The sequence below is a fragment of the Eschrichtius robustus genome, chromosome 13 (genome assembly GCF_028021215.1).
Source record: "Eschrichtius robustus isolate mEscRob2 chromosome 13, mEscRob2.pri, whole genome shotgun sequence".
Lineage (NCBI taxonomy): Eukaryota > Metazoa > Chordata > Mammalia > Artiodactyla > Eschrichtiidae > Eschrichtius > Eschrichtius robustus.
Window position 1 is genome coordinate 64,160,736 of NC_090836.1, and position 15,253 is coordinate 64,175,988.

Here is a 15,253-nt window from a genome sequence, read left to right on the forward strand (position 1 = left end):
GCAAACAGAGAACAAGTGTAACTATCTTAAGATGTAACTTCAACTAATATAGAAGAATTTACATCCAAATAAAGGTTATCTCCATTCAGAGTAGTCATTTTTAGAGACCATTTCAACTTGCCATCATACAAAACAATTCTCGAACTCCTCTCTTGTAATCACTTTCTTAGCTACCATATAAATGACACAAGAATAATAGGTTTCATCCTTTTGGTCACTGATTATTTTTAACGAAAAATGACATTTCTCATTTTGATCCCTAATTTTATGTATGAGACCCTGTTCAGAATCACTTCCCACTTTTTCCAAATATCAAATCCATTCTCAAGAGATGTTATTCGCCACCACAGAATATAGGTAAAAGAATGAGGCTGAAGGCACTAAAGAAATGCCGAAAGAATAGTTTCAAAAGTGTTTCTGAAAAACAGTGACATTACTGAAATAAATTCAAGATAACTTTGAACACATCAATCATCTCTTAGACATATAAGTTTTAATATGCTTATTTAAAAGCTGGTCACACATTTCTACTTTGGGCACAACTCACAGACAGGCCTGATCCCTGACTTCTGGTTCTCCTGAATAACAAGTGACATAATGCAAAAGCACATTTACTATGAAGTACAGATTAAGAAACGGAACAAATTCTAACACTAAAATCTGGTGGTCTACTCTAACAACATGGCTTGGAAAGGTAATGCTGTATACCAAAAAGAACACGGCTACAGAATGACATAGGCCAAGGTTCAACTTCTTGCTTGGCCCCTTAGTACCTACATGACTGATCATGTTACTTGAACATGGAGTCTGTACAACATCAATAATTCTATCTGTAAAATGGGAATAATACCATCTATTGCAGAGCTATTATAAGGACTGTATTACATAATATATCATCTGATTGTAATTCTACCCCCTAGCATCGTCAAGGAATCCTCAAAAGAACCTAACAGGCTATCTGTTCCAACTCTCCATTTTACTAAGACCCACAGAGACTAAGTGGTTTGCCAAGGTCACAAAGTTATTTAGCAGGAAAGACAATACTTCTGGCAAGCTTCTTGTTTTCCCAGTGCATCTGTCTACTAAATCAGTTGGTGTTTGTAATGCTAGGTTGCACAAGCCTGTGACATAGGGTCTCAAAGAGGGTTTCTGAGACAGTAATAAATCAAGGCCTCTTAAGGACAGTATTTGGAAATATTTCCCTGGCAATCAAGTATTAATAATTTAGTCCTATATATTAAATGTCTCCCTTGGATTTTAAGTCTTTGTTTTTAAACTTAGATATTTTAAATTACAGCTAAAACTACCTCATTCTGTGTAAATTTTCACTGTTTTCTTAAAAGGTTCTTTTCTAAGGAAAATATTAACCTAGTTTTAAATCAAGATACTAGAAAAAAGTGAATGTGTTTCTCATTAATTATGGTAACTGGTTATAATCAACCAAGAGACTTACCCCAGTTTCCTACAAGTAAATTCATATCCATACTTAAGGTGATGGTTCTTTATTAAGGATCAAAGCTTAAAATGCAAGATCTAAAGTTAATTCAAGATAATCTCAAGGAATTTTATTACCGATTTTCTTATTCAATCCCAAAAGCAATTTCTTCATATTTTGATACAGCTAAGGATGGCTTCTTATTTTGGGCATGAAAGAAAAATGAGTGTCTGAGTGCCTAACTCTGGCCTAGATGCTTCTGGGTTTTGAATCCAAGGTATAAATTACCACAACCAAAGTACTGATCATCTTTAATTTATCATGTAAGTAACCAAGACACTTAATTACACTTCCACATGCCAATTCAAAAAGGATCTATGAGAACCAACACAATTTTTAATACTTCAATTAAAAATGACTACCAAAAATGAGAAACTATGGAAGTAACTCATATTCAAAGACTGTTCCTAAAAGAAAACTGATCAATATGGTGACAATGAAAAAATTCTTGGAGAATCCAAAAAAAAGCATATATTTGCTGAATTTAATTAAAATCATTATTTGTCTCATAGCCACAAAATGTATCACTGGTTAATTTCAACTTATAAGTTTGAAGAGGCTAATTACTACTACTGTAAATTAAGAAGAAGCCCCAAAATAACCAAATAAGACCTTGCTAGTTAAAACACTAAATATGTCAAGCAATCAACCTCTTAAATGAGTCTCTGTTTTCACAGAGGAATTTTTCCTCAGTAATGACAGAGTATTATTTTTTTAAATTCCTACACCCTAATCATAAATTCCTGGGAAAATAAAGACATAAAAACCATAATTTCCCAAGTAATCAAACCTTTGAAAAACAGTCACAGTACTATCCATATAATGCTGAAGGTTCTATTTTAAAATTTCAGGAACAGTGAGAAAAAGTACCAAAACTATAAACCTAAGAGAAGCAATAAAGGATACCGTAATGAGGCAGACAAAAAGGATAGTAATTATGACAGGTATCTAAAAGGAAAAATGCTTAGAATACATGAAAAAGGTAAAGCAAAAGACATATAACCATGATCTAATCAAACCTCTGGATTGTAAAACCAAGAGTTCCACAGAATAAGAGAAAGTTCACAAAAGAATCAGTAAATAGACATCAACATTAGGGAATATTTACAACTTTGACTTCCCCTACAGTGGGCAAATAAAGAAACTACACAAGAGCCAATTTCTTTTCTAAGCTAATTTAAATTTCAAATAAGCATGTACTATGTAGGTTCCACAGTATCTTACATAATCAGGCCAATTCTAGGGGTTTAAGCCTTCCAAATCACAGCCCTTCTGACAGGATCTCAACTTCCTTCAAAGTAGTCAGCATTTAAAAAATCTGGATTACATAAACTTCTGATTGCAAGAGAATTATAACTCCAATCATAAAAGACACACTTTCCAGCAGTCAAAACCATAGCTGTAGAAGAAAAAACTACAAAGTCTCATGAGAGAAGGCCTGAACAAGATTAACAGAGAAATGCAGCAATATCATGGAAGAGAGGGAAGTAAACAGACAAATTTAAATTTATTTGCCCAGGATAAATTATAATCGATCAATTTTCCTAAAGATTCAGGAAAGTAGACTGGGAAATAAAAAAGAGAATAAGGTATAAAAAATTTAGAACAGTGCTGGGAAATTTTTTTGAGTATAAAATGAAAGGAGGAGATGAAAATTACAGCCTTCGTGAACCAGCGAGGCAATCTAAGCTCAACATTTAAAGTACCAAAGATAATTAGGTAGAAGAAACAGAAAAGTTATAGAGAAAAAGATCAATAACTAAGGAACCAAAGCAGATATCACAATTAAAGCAGAGAAGTAAATGAAAAAGAATAACACCTCACCTGCCTGGACACAGTTGAGAAACAGAAAATAAGTAATGAATAATCAAAATGTCACAAGAGTCATGGGCTTACAGCTGACATGCCATTCTCTGGAGAAAAGTCACTATTTTATGCACAATTCTAAATGGTCTCATTCAGTTTCCAAGGAACAAACTAGAAATGGCAAGAGGATCATAATGACATGTACAAGTTAGGGCAGATGACAACAGAAGAGGAAACAGAAAAACTAAGAAGCAAACAAGAATTCAAAAAGCATACAAATTTTAGGACCAACTGGCATAAAGATACAAAATACCTATTCAAATCAATAGTGAAGAAGTATCACTGTATTTCAACACAGTATCATTATCACAATTTTTATGATCATTGCATTAACAAAAAAAATAGAAAAGATCTCCAATAAAAGATGATGGACTGAATATAAATTTTCCCTCCAGTTACTTCAGATCTCCCATTGAAACAAAAACAATTCGTACAGAAAAAAAATAAAACCATAAGAGCAAAGAAATTAAAAGTGGGGATGGGGTAACATAGGGGTGGGGGAGTGGGAGGTACAAACTATTGGGTGTAAGATAGGCTCTAGGATGTACTGTACAACACGGGGAATACAGCCAATATTTTGTAATAACTGTAAATGGAAAGTAACCTTTATATAATAAATAAAAATTTTTAACTATAATAAAATAAAAAATTAAATTAAAAATAAGACACACACAAAAAGTGCGGACAGACAGAGTAGAGAGAGAAGTCCATAAATTTCTGAAAGATGAAAGTAGATGTGAAATTGATTGATATCACAAGCAGAGGGAGCCACAGCCTCATCATACCCTTTAAGAGTGATGCAAAAGGTTGGGAACCAATACATCTGACAGAACCCCCAGAGAAGCATGATTGCAAAGTAAGCGGTTCAGCAAAGGGTGGGAATAAATAGTGGGGCTAAAAATAGGAGAATTATATATTACCTGACTGACTGCATAAGGGACTACATTTCCCATCCCCCATCTCCAAGCAGCACCTAAACAACTGACATTTACTCCCTGGCAAAAGCACAGTCAGCTTTTCTCTAAAGGACGTGAATAACTGTCTAGGGGATGCTGGCACAGAGTAATAAACCCTTCTAATCTGGCATTTGGAGGGCCCACAGCCTGGAAGCTGGCTCCCCTCCCTCTTAACCTAAAATGCTTGTCAATATATAGGCCCCACCCTATACTGTTCTGCCCTAAAGTGCTGTGCCCAGAATTCCTACTCAAAAAAAAAACACCTAATAGGGAAAACAGTCCAAGGAACAGGGTGGGAGGGGAACATCCAGACCAGGAAGCCGGTCCTTCTTTCTGAAACATGAAGAGACAACCAATCCAGGCATATAAGGAAAACTAAATATGGAAAAAAAAAAAAAAAAAAAGATTACAAAAACAAACATAAAAGCTGGCCAGACGGGAAAAGGAAATAATTGAGGAAACACGAAATGTCTTCTAAAAATCTACTTTTCATATTCTGAGACTAAAGAGAGTACTACAACATAAAACAAGAAAAGAATGGCAGAAAAAGAGAACAAGAAAATTCACGGATTACCCTCCCCTCAACAAATCAGCCAAAAAACTAGGGAAAAAAATCCCCTGAACACAGAGCAAAGAGAATCACAAAATATGAAAGTAAAAATGAGATGAGGATCAGTCCAAGAGAGAAAACATCTGCCTACTGAAGAACAAACAAGCAAACAAGAAAATATCAAAGACAGGAGAGAATTTCTTAGAGCTGAAGAATCTGACTCAAATAATAAGGGCAACTGAGTGCCTAAAACAAATATAACAAAAACAAAACAAAACAACATGTACAGCTCATTATGAGTTTGCAGCAGAAAGATAAAACAGAGACGATACTAAAAGTTTTCAGACAGAATAAAGAACAAATCACCTTAAAAGGGTAGTAAATTAGATAGACGCATGATTTCGAATCAGCATCCCTGGCACTGGAAGACAACCAAGCAATGCTTTCAGAGTTCCAAAGGAAAATTATTTGCAACCTACAATATTGTACCCAAACTATCAGCCAAATATGAGAACAGAATGAAGATATTTTTATACATAGAATAATTCAGAAAACTTGCCTCTCAAACACACTTTTTTTGGAAGTTGTACTCCAAAAAAAAGATCAAGTAAATTTAGTGAAAAAGGAAGATCTATAATAGAATGGACCCAATTCAAGAGGACAGTGAAAGGAAGTTCCAGAAAGAGACCTAAAAGGCAACTAGTCCAAACTGAAGCAGAATTACAATTACGCCAGATAAATAGGGGACACAATACAACAGGTAGTATGATGAAGAGTTGGTGGAGACTATGATAAAAGCATACAATACCAGAAAAGGGGGCAATTAGAAACACCAAGAAAATAGGAAGTCATGTCCATTGTTTTTAATTCAATGGCTAGATTTTGAGCAACTGATAAAATAAAATAAAATACACTGGACCTTGATGGTATCAAGGTATTTTTCTTCAAGTGGCCCAAGGGCTGCTTAACAGGATCTGTAGAAAAGAAATCATAATCTGAGCATACTACCTGGCCTAGGATTAAACGATATTTACACAGTCATAGTATCAAAACCATATCTTGGTTTTTGTCATCTAGTGATGGACATATGGATGTGACAGCTGGGGTTGGGGGGGATGGGGGAAATGTGTTTATCTAGGCAATAAGAAGTAGAGCCACCAGTCTAGAAAGAAAAGGAAAGAAGAAAGAAAAAGTGGAAAATCCAGACAATGTCTAAACTGATAAATTAGCGAAAGTGTAGATTGACATTCAATAGAAACTAGTATGTTTTATAAAAACAACACAGCTTCCTTTGTTGCATATTCATAAACCAACCTCCCCCATGAACTGCACCCACCTCCTAAGGCGAGAAAAAGTCCATTAATTAAAGGTAAGCTTCTTTCAGTTTAAAATAATTTCTTTCAGGTTAACTCCGTTTTTAAGGTAGAGGTTCTCTGCTGGGGGTGATTTGTCCCCCAAGGGACATTTGGCAATGTCTAGAGACATACTTGGTTGTACTTTAGTGGAGGTGCTACTGGCATCTAACGGGTAGAGGACAGGGAAGCTGCTCTACAGTCTACAATACACGGGACAGCCCTCACCTCAACAAGAGTTATCCAGGCCAAAATGGCAATAAAGCCAAGTTAGAGAAACCCTGCTTTACGGGAACTCTTCAGACTTTTACAGAAAAACGTTTATAGTTTCTCTGTTCCTTATTCTTATCATGGTATCTGGATGTAGAGGAAAGCTTTCACGGGCACAGGGGATGTTACGGGTGGTCTGAATGTGGACCCATGGACTGCCCTCTGGGTCCTCACGGGCCTCTGAGGTTTGATAGAGCCGTAATGGCATATACTGATGCTGCAGCAGCGTCCATTGACCTCCTAACCTGGCCCCTCAGCTCCTGTTGGCACGGCTATTCTTAGGGCCTCAACTACCTCTTCTAAGCAGCCCATGCTTGGGTTAAGGCCATACTAGCTGCTTAACAAATAAACATCAGTAACTTCACACAACTAAAATGTCTCCTTAAAATTATACAGTCCGTCATGAGTGCTCCTGTTTGGTGCACAGCTTTCTTCCACATGGTAATCTGAGGGACTTGAGATCTTCCCAATCTTATTATCACACCTGAAGAGGCCCAGCCTCTCCATCTGGCCCTTGGATTGGAAAAGAGAAGGTGGAGAAACATAGCTGTTTTTCTCCCACCTCAGTTCAGAAGGGACAGTGCATCACTTCCATTCACATTCCCCTGGTGAAAACCCGTCTTATGGTCCCACCTAGATGCAGGGAAGGAGGATGGGGATAGAGGAGAGAATGACTGAGAAATGTGTTCCTGTCTAGGCAGACACCTCCCAGTGTTAACTGAACTAAGGCAAGAGAGAGAACAAATTCTGGTGGGCATTGAGCTGAATCTGCCACAGCCGCCCTCTCCACAACGTCTATAACCTGGTTCTTCCCCTCACAACAGTACCCTCATGACAGGCTTGCTAGCTCTCACTCTGTTAACTTCTATTTCCTTCACTAGGATTATGTGAGAACTTCCAGATCTCTTTCATACCACATAAGAACAGGAAAATCACAGGGTGCATCTCTGGGCCTCGTTTTGCCTAAATACACCATATTCTTCCCCTGAAGCCATCTCATGTCAGCATAGGGCCAGTACAGGGCAATAAGCTACTTTAGTGGCTGTGCAGGTTCTGAACGTAAGCAGCCTGGCTCCAGAGCCTGTGCTAGTCTGCCTCCCTAGATTTCTAAAATAATAGGTAGTAAGAGAGTCCTTCCCTGATCATCAGTGAATATTTATAAAGCATCCACATCTTGCAAAAGAGCCTAGGGAACTATTACAAACTCCCCACTATGATACACAGCACTGTTTTTCTTTACCTCTGGATTGCTGATCTTAAATGTTACTATAGTCAAAACAACAGGTAAAATTATACAGTAAGCAAAACTTGTCTTCAGAAGTCCCTCACCCTACTCTCTACTTGAACAATGTACCTGTGCCCTCATGTCCAAGGATTCCCACCTCATTATTCTTACCCAATAATAGTGTTACTTAGACTGAACTGCTGTCTCCCCAAATCTACCATACTCTAACCCCATCAAAAAGTACTTACAGAAGCAACTGACAAAGGATTAATCGCCAAGATTTACAAGCAGCTCATGCAGCTCAATAACAAAAAAACCAACAACCCAATCCAAAAATGGGCAGAAGACCTAAATAGACATTTCTCCAAAGAAGATATACAGATGGCCTACAGACACATGAAAGAATGCTCAACATCATTAATCATTAGAGAAATGCAAATCAAAACTACAATGAGATATCATCTCACACCGGTCAGAATGGCCATCATCAAAAAATCTAGAAACAATAAATGCTGGAGAGGGTGTGGAGGAAAGGGAACACTCTTGCACTGTTGGTGGGAATGTAAATTGATACAGCCACTATGGAGAACGGTATGGAGGTTCCTGAAAAAACTACAAATAGAACTACCATACGACCCAGCAATCCCAATACTGGGCATATACCCTGAGAAAACCATAGGTCAAAAAGAGTCATGTACCAAAATGTTCATTGCAGCTCTATTTACAATAGCCAGGACATGGAAGCAACCTAAATGTCCATCGACAGATGAATGGATAAAGAAGATGTGGCACATATATACAATGGAATATTACTCAGCCATAAAAAGAAATGAAATGGAGGTATTTGTAATGAGGTGGATGGAGTTAGAGTCTGTCATACAGAGTGAAGTAAGTCAGAAAGAGAAAAACAAATACAGTATGCTAACACATATATACGGAATCTAAGGGAAAAAAAAAAAAAGGCCATGAAGAACCTAGTGGCAAGACGGGAATAAAGACACAGACCTACTAGAGAATGGACTTGAGGATATGGGGAGGGGGTGGGGTGAGATGTGACAGGGTAAGAGAGTGTCATGGACATATATACACTACCAAATGTAAAATAGATAACTAGTGGGAAGCAGCCGCATAGCACAGGGAGATCAGCTCGGTGCTTTGTGACCACCTAGAGGGGTGGGATGGGGAGGGTGGGAGGGAGGGAGATGCAAGAGGGAAGAGAAATGGGAACATATTGTATATGTATAACTGATTCACTTTGTTATAAAGCAGAAGCTAACACACCATTGTAGGGCAATTATACTTCAATAAAGATGTTAAAAAAAAAAAAAAAAGTACTTACACAGGGCTTCCCTGGTGGTCCAGTGGTTAAGAATCTGCCTTTCAATGCAGGGGACGCAGGTTCGATCCCTAGTCGGGGAACTAAAATCCCACATGTCTTGGGGCAACTAAGCCGCTGCGCTGCAACTACTGAGCCGGTGCACTCTGGAGACTGCCTGCCACAACTAGAGAGAAGCCCGTGCGCCGCAACTAAGACCCAACGCAGCCAAATTAAATTCATTAAATTAAAAATTTTTTTAATTTTGGAAAAAAAAAAGTACTTAAACAGACTTCGTAATTTTCACAGGGGCCTGAGCCTTCTTTGTAAGAAGCTATGTAATCTGATAAACTACTCCTGCTAATAGTGGCATCCGGCAGCCAAAAAAACAAGTTACTTTAATGGTGGACATTTCAAAAGGATAGATTTTAATTATACAGATTTGTGTCCCTCAAATATCACTCATAAAAATCATCCATACCAATCCTGTGCATCAGTTTTACTCTTTAAAAAAAAAAGCATGAATTTTAAAAATTGTAACAAGTCACCTTAAAATACTGTATCTATTGTACTATATGTCCTTATAGTTCCAGTTTAGTCTGGAATTTCCTAGTGAGAAAATGGCAACTGAATGAACAATAAAGAATTATTTGCTTTACTCCAAGTAAAACATAGGATGTCAGTCAAAACACACGAAATGAAAAAAACTGAGGCCATCTTATTACAAACTGTATTTTCATCAAATCATAAAGTCAAAATAGACTGAGAAATATCATAAAGGTCAAGACCTGTCACAAGGGGCAACTGCAAATAAACTCTACAAGGCATTATAATGTGACGGTTAAAAGGACAGGTTCTGATGTCAAAGGTCAGGTTAAAGCTCAAATTCAAATCCTTTTGGTAAGCTCCACCACCTGCTGTTTAGCCTCCCCGTGACTCAGGTTTAGCTCAAATCCTGGCTCTGCGGCCTACTACTTAATCTCTCAGTGCTTGAGGTTTTAAAAAGGACAAGAAAATAGTCTGATTTGGGGGGGGTCACTGTCAAGTACATATGTCAAGTACCTGAAACATAGTTAGCAGTCAACACATATAAGCTATTATTATTATTATGACCAACCACTCCTACTAAAACACCTTCAGGAGCTATCAATCTCCCTCTGAATCTATCATGTTTTTAAGCAACCCTGAATCAAACAGTTTCTCCTTTTTATCTGAAAAGAGTCTTGAAGCTCAAAAAATATTTCCTCTTTTTTTTCAGGCCTTTGTGAATATGGAAGGCGGCGGGTAACTAGCTTATCGTTTGAAGATTCAAGACTCTTTTTTAGCCTTTTTATAGTACAATTCCCTTCCAAATATTACACAAAGGACAGCCTGCTCCATGGATTTAAACACTACAAGGAGTTCACAAAGCATAATGAAATTTTGAGATTCATAAAAGAACAAAGAGCTACTGGAGCAAAAAGCTTAAATAGGTTGATGCAGAAGTCTATTAGCCTGCTCACAAAATATTGAATTCTAACGTAAGCACAGCGGATAGAGATTCCTCATGGTTTACAGTCACTCAGACCACTAAAAACATATAAAGGATATTTTTGGTAACTTTTTTCCTTAATAGCAGGAAAATGCTCTGTGTTTTCACAACAATGAATACACAGGTTGCATGATAGGCAAGGGCAATTTCTTCAAAAGCAAATTCTGTAGAGAACAAAGCCTAAAGGCTCAGATTTTTCAGTGAGACATATCCCTTAAAGCTTCACAAATTCGAGGTATCTAGCATTCCTTGCGGTTTGTAACATTAAGAAGTAACACAATTAAGCCTCATTTATATCACAAAGCATTATGCCTGATTGAAAGAAAACTAAGCATCTAGAATATTGATACTGATAAATTTAAAGGTTAACACCATAGATCAATGCAAAGGTCAAGTAGATATTAGAGTTCGTGATAAATACACCAAAATATTTTTCAAAGATCTAAAGACAAAGAAATGTTTTTAAATAATTTGATGTTTGTTGATTTCTCCTATGTGTTAATATTGAAATATGCACTTTCATATACATTATGTAATCTCATTCCCCCAACAACCTTGTGGGATAAGGATTATTATCCTCCTTTTACAAATGAGAAAACTAAGGCCCAGTGATTTGCCTAAGGATACCTGCTTGTATAAAATGCAATCAGAAATCCAATTCAAATTTTCTAACCCCCAGATCAATGCTCTTGCTTTCACTGTACCATTGTCACTTCCAGAACTCAAGTACTCTAAATTTTAGCTCTTACAAAGTGTGCCTATCTTTTTATCTGGGAGAGGTAACAGTTATGAGGGAAGAAGAAAAATTCTACATAATGTTACGAAAAAAGACTCACTGTGTTTAATCTGACATGACTACCCAGTCCAATTAAAATGCTTTGGTTCATGCTGTCTATCCCTCTTAGAACACCTGCTTATCACCAGATATACAGCTTTCAGCCAGACTTAAATGAAGAATCACCTCCTCCAAGAAAGTTCCCCAGATTAAATGACCTGCTTCCCTCTGCCAAGCCAACATCATTTCTTTGTCACCTCACTGCTTGTATCGAATCTGAACTACATTATCCCATACTCCTCTTTGTTCTCCAGTCTTACATCTGGAACTACATTTTTTCATTCGATAACTATTAAGCATTTGGAAAGTCAATGGTCCTTGCTATCATGGAGAGCTTACGTTGTTTCCAATTTTAATAAAAGTAAGAATAACATAGGGTAGAAGAATTTGATGTTTCCGGACAAGAGCTCCTTTCCTACAAGGTTTCTGAAGAAAGCTCTCTCCTTGCAAACTTGGTAACATTTTTCAGGGAGGAAAAATCCCTTCTATCATGTGTTCCAGATGAGACCTTCAACTTCATGCCTTTGAGAGGATATATGAGAGGGTGGGGACCAAGGTGGAAGGAAGATCTAAAATCTTTCAGGGATTTCCTGAAAGAAAATATTGACTTGAAATCTTCACACATTAGTCCAGACATCTCTTCCTGTGTCCCAACCACAAGGAAACTATACTTCAATCTCCTTGCACGTAGGCACCTTTATTAATGAAGTATGCACAGACTTTTTAATTCAAGTTGTATTTATGTATTATTTGTAGGTCATATTCATAAGAATAAGATAGCACCTATGTCTTCTACTTTTAAATCCCCCAATGCTCCAAAATCATTGCTATAAATGTGTTCAGCTTTGGATAACATAGATATTAAAATATAAAACTTCAAGGATTATTAGGATAAGGATTTTCCAAAATAATGTTAGAAAACGACATCTACGTACCAATTCTTTATTTTGTCATTCATGCTTCAATTCAAGTAACATGCTCTTGAAGGATTATTTATAAACCAAGTTTAAATGTACTAAGGGCTCTCACTAGTTAAATTATGCAATTAGTCCTTTAAAAAGAAAGATCTTTTTATAATGCAAATTGTCAATTTTACCACTTTTTTCTTAAATCAAAACTAAAACATAATTTCATTACAAACAGTATGTGTACTTACTCCAAAGACTATTTTAAGGCTTTTCAATTCAAAAGAAACCTAAAAACTAGATATTGCCAAATTTATAGGTGCCATAAATGTTTTGTAAGAAACATATTTGATTGCCTCTAAAATGTAATAATATTCTAACTGAAAAAAATGTAGCAGCACCTTTTCATAGATCACAGCTACAACAAACATTATGATTCAATGAAAGAGAAATAAACCATGACCACTTTTAATTAAACAGGCACTTCTAAGCACCTGTGTACAATGTATTGTAGCTCAAATGGTTCACATGGAATTTGACCACAACAACTTAAGCTCCATAATTAAAGACCTAAAAGGTAGTTCTTATGTTTCAAATATTCCCTTTCCCATTACTTTGAACAGGCATATTGTAGTCATTCTATACACAGTTACTATCAAAAAAGCGGTAACAAATATTTGAAATTCTCTGTACTTTTAATAGAGGACAAAATGCATGCCTTTACTCTTCCTTCCCCAACCTGTTTCATAAAACTAGCATGATCTTAATAATTTCACTGCAAAACAGGTTCTATCTAGCAAGCACAGAAATTGATCCTAGTCTCTCAGCATGATCAAGTTTAGATGACACTTGATGGGACGGAAGGAGGAAACCTAACAAGCATTCCACCCATCTTCCTCCACAATCCTTCGAATCCTAAGGGAGGGACAAAAAAAAAAACAACAAAACTTTTTAAATGATTACTTGAAAAGACCTAAAGTAGCACTAATTTGAGGCTAATTTTCAGGGGAAGTTAATTAAAAACGAATAACCCTACCATACACAGTGCATTCTAATACTACTTAGAAGTCATTTACGTCTTCCAGCATCAAAAAGGCAAAAACTTCACTAAATTATCTAAAGTAAATATGCGTATATCATCAGTTGGGTAAATTTCCCCATCTGTTCAAGTAGGAGCCCAAGTTACCTATTATTTCAGGCAGCATTTAGATAAAATGAAATTAAGTATGTTCCCCAACCGCACGTCTCTCATAAAGAAGGGTGTTAAATGACTTTTGTGAGTGGAAAATCTGCATATACTGTTGCTTCGCCTCGGCCGGTCTTGAGAGGATGGCTCAAGGAACCAAATGCACGCTCTTTGTGAAGCTCCTTGGAACCTGATTCCATTCTTGAGAAGGGGCTCAGAAACAAACATTACACTTAAAAGTACAGCAAAGGCTTCGCCTTCCTCCTACGCTACAAGAAGGCCACAGGAACTGAGGTTTAGAGGAACACCACCATGGCCCTCGGCTCTGCAAGGGCGGGTGAGGTCTGCGATGCGCGGCACTGCCTCCTCTGGGGCTGTCACAGGAAAACGGGAGCCTCGCCTTAACTGCAGCAAGTGACAAAGCGCCAGCTCTCCAGGGCGCCGGGGCTTCCGGCGAGACCCCGCCGTCCGCCCAGTCAAACTTCGGGAGGAGGCAGACAGGGCCAACAGAAAGCTCGTACCGGCCCCTGCCCCTGTCGCGGCTTTGGAAGGTTGCAAACGCACTTACCGTGGGCCCCAAAACACTCCAACCCCGCCAGCCTTTGGAATTTCCCACTCCAAAAGGGGACAAAGGAGCCAAAGAAAAACTCCCCGGCGCGGGGGCCCGGAGTGCCCGCCCGCCCCAGCTCAGAACGTGGAAGTCAGGGTGTGCAGTCGCCCGTAGGGGTGCGAACCCGCCGCCCCCCAACTCAGGGACCGGCTCGACACTCACCGGTGTGAAGCCCCCGGAGAGGCGGGGCGCAGGGGGCCGGTTCCTCTGGGGCCCTGCACGCGTCCAATCGGACCCCAACTTCTCTCGGCCGCTGTCGCCGGCGGCAGCTGGGGCGCGAGCCCAGACCAAGAGCGCTGCCTGGCCGCCACGGAGGCACTGCCCGTTCGGCCCGCTAGGAGGGCGGGAACTCCGGCCCTGCGGTCTACCAGCCAGGGCGGGGCCCCACTTTCCCTCCGTCTGCGGGCTACCGGCGGCGGCGACCGCCCCGGCGAAAGCTAACGCTGCAGCCGCTCGGGCTGCCGCTACCACCAACGCCCGGCCGGGAACGCGTCGCGGCCTAATGCTGTCATCGGCCGAGCCACCACCTCTTTGGGCATCCAGAGCCTCCGAGATCCTTCACATTCGAGGCCCCGCCCCCGGCCCCGCCCCCCGACTAGCGGGCTCCGTCGCACCCCCTTCCCGTCACGTGACGACGCGCGGAGGCGGCTATGGAGAACCCTCCTCTGCCTGGCCGGCGACAGGCGGGTTGGAGCAACTGTCAACACCTGGTTCCGGCAGAGTCTGATCGCCGCCGAACCGCCTCTGCACACCCTGGGGCGGTCTCGGGAGGCGAACCTACCGCCGCCCGCCCCGCGCCTGTTGAGGCGAGGTCTTCGGGACTGGTCGTGCAGGGCCCTGCCTCATCTGAGGAGGCTGCACCGGAGAGCTCCCGGGTAGAGCCCAGGGGCCCCCGCCTCCCCAGCCTGGGGCTTGACTAAAGTTTTAGTCAAAGAAAAGCAGAAGGCATCGTGGTATCTGGCTTGGAAAGCAGTAACTACTTGTTCCTATTTCTAGTAGCACGTTAATTGTGGCATTTAATGTACTGGTTTCTTCATGAGAGCTTTTTATTTTTGAGGAGAGGATGGTGCATTTCCTTCATGCTGGGATGCAAATAGCCTAGAAAATTTATTTTGGTTCCTAGTCCTGTTCAGGATCCTTCGTGCCAGTTTTACAGT

The 15,253-nt window shown here is 39.5% G+C and overlaps 1 protein-coding gene across 1 annotated transcript in view; it reads right to left on the minus strand.

The window, feature by feature from the left end:
- Window positions 1-14,641, minus strand: part of OSBPL8 (oxysterol binding protein like 8) — a 200,436-nt gene extending 185,795 nt beyond the window's left edge. Inside the window, exon 1 of the mRNA XM_068560527.1 lies at window positions 14,259-14,641. The gene's annotated coding sequence lies outside the window, so the exon portion shown is untranslated. The remainder of the gene's footprint in view (window positions 1-14,258) is intronic.
- Window positions 14,642-15,253: the final 612 nt, after the last annotated feature.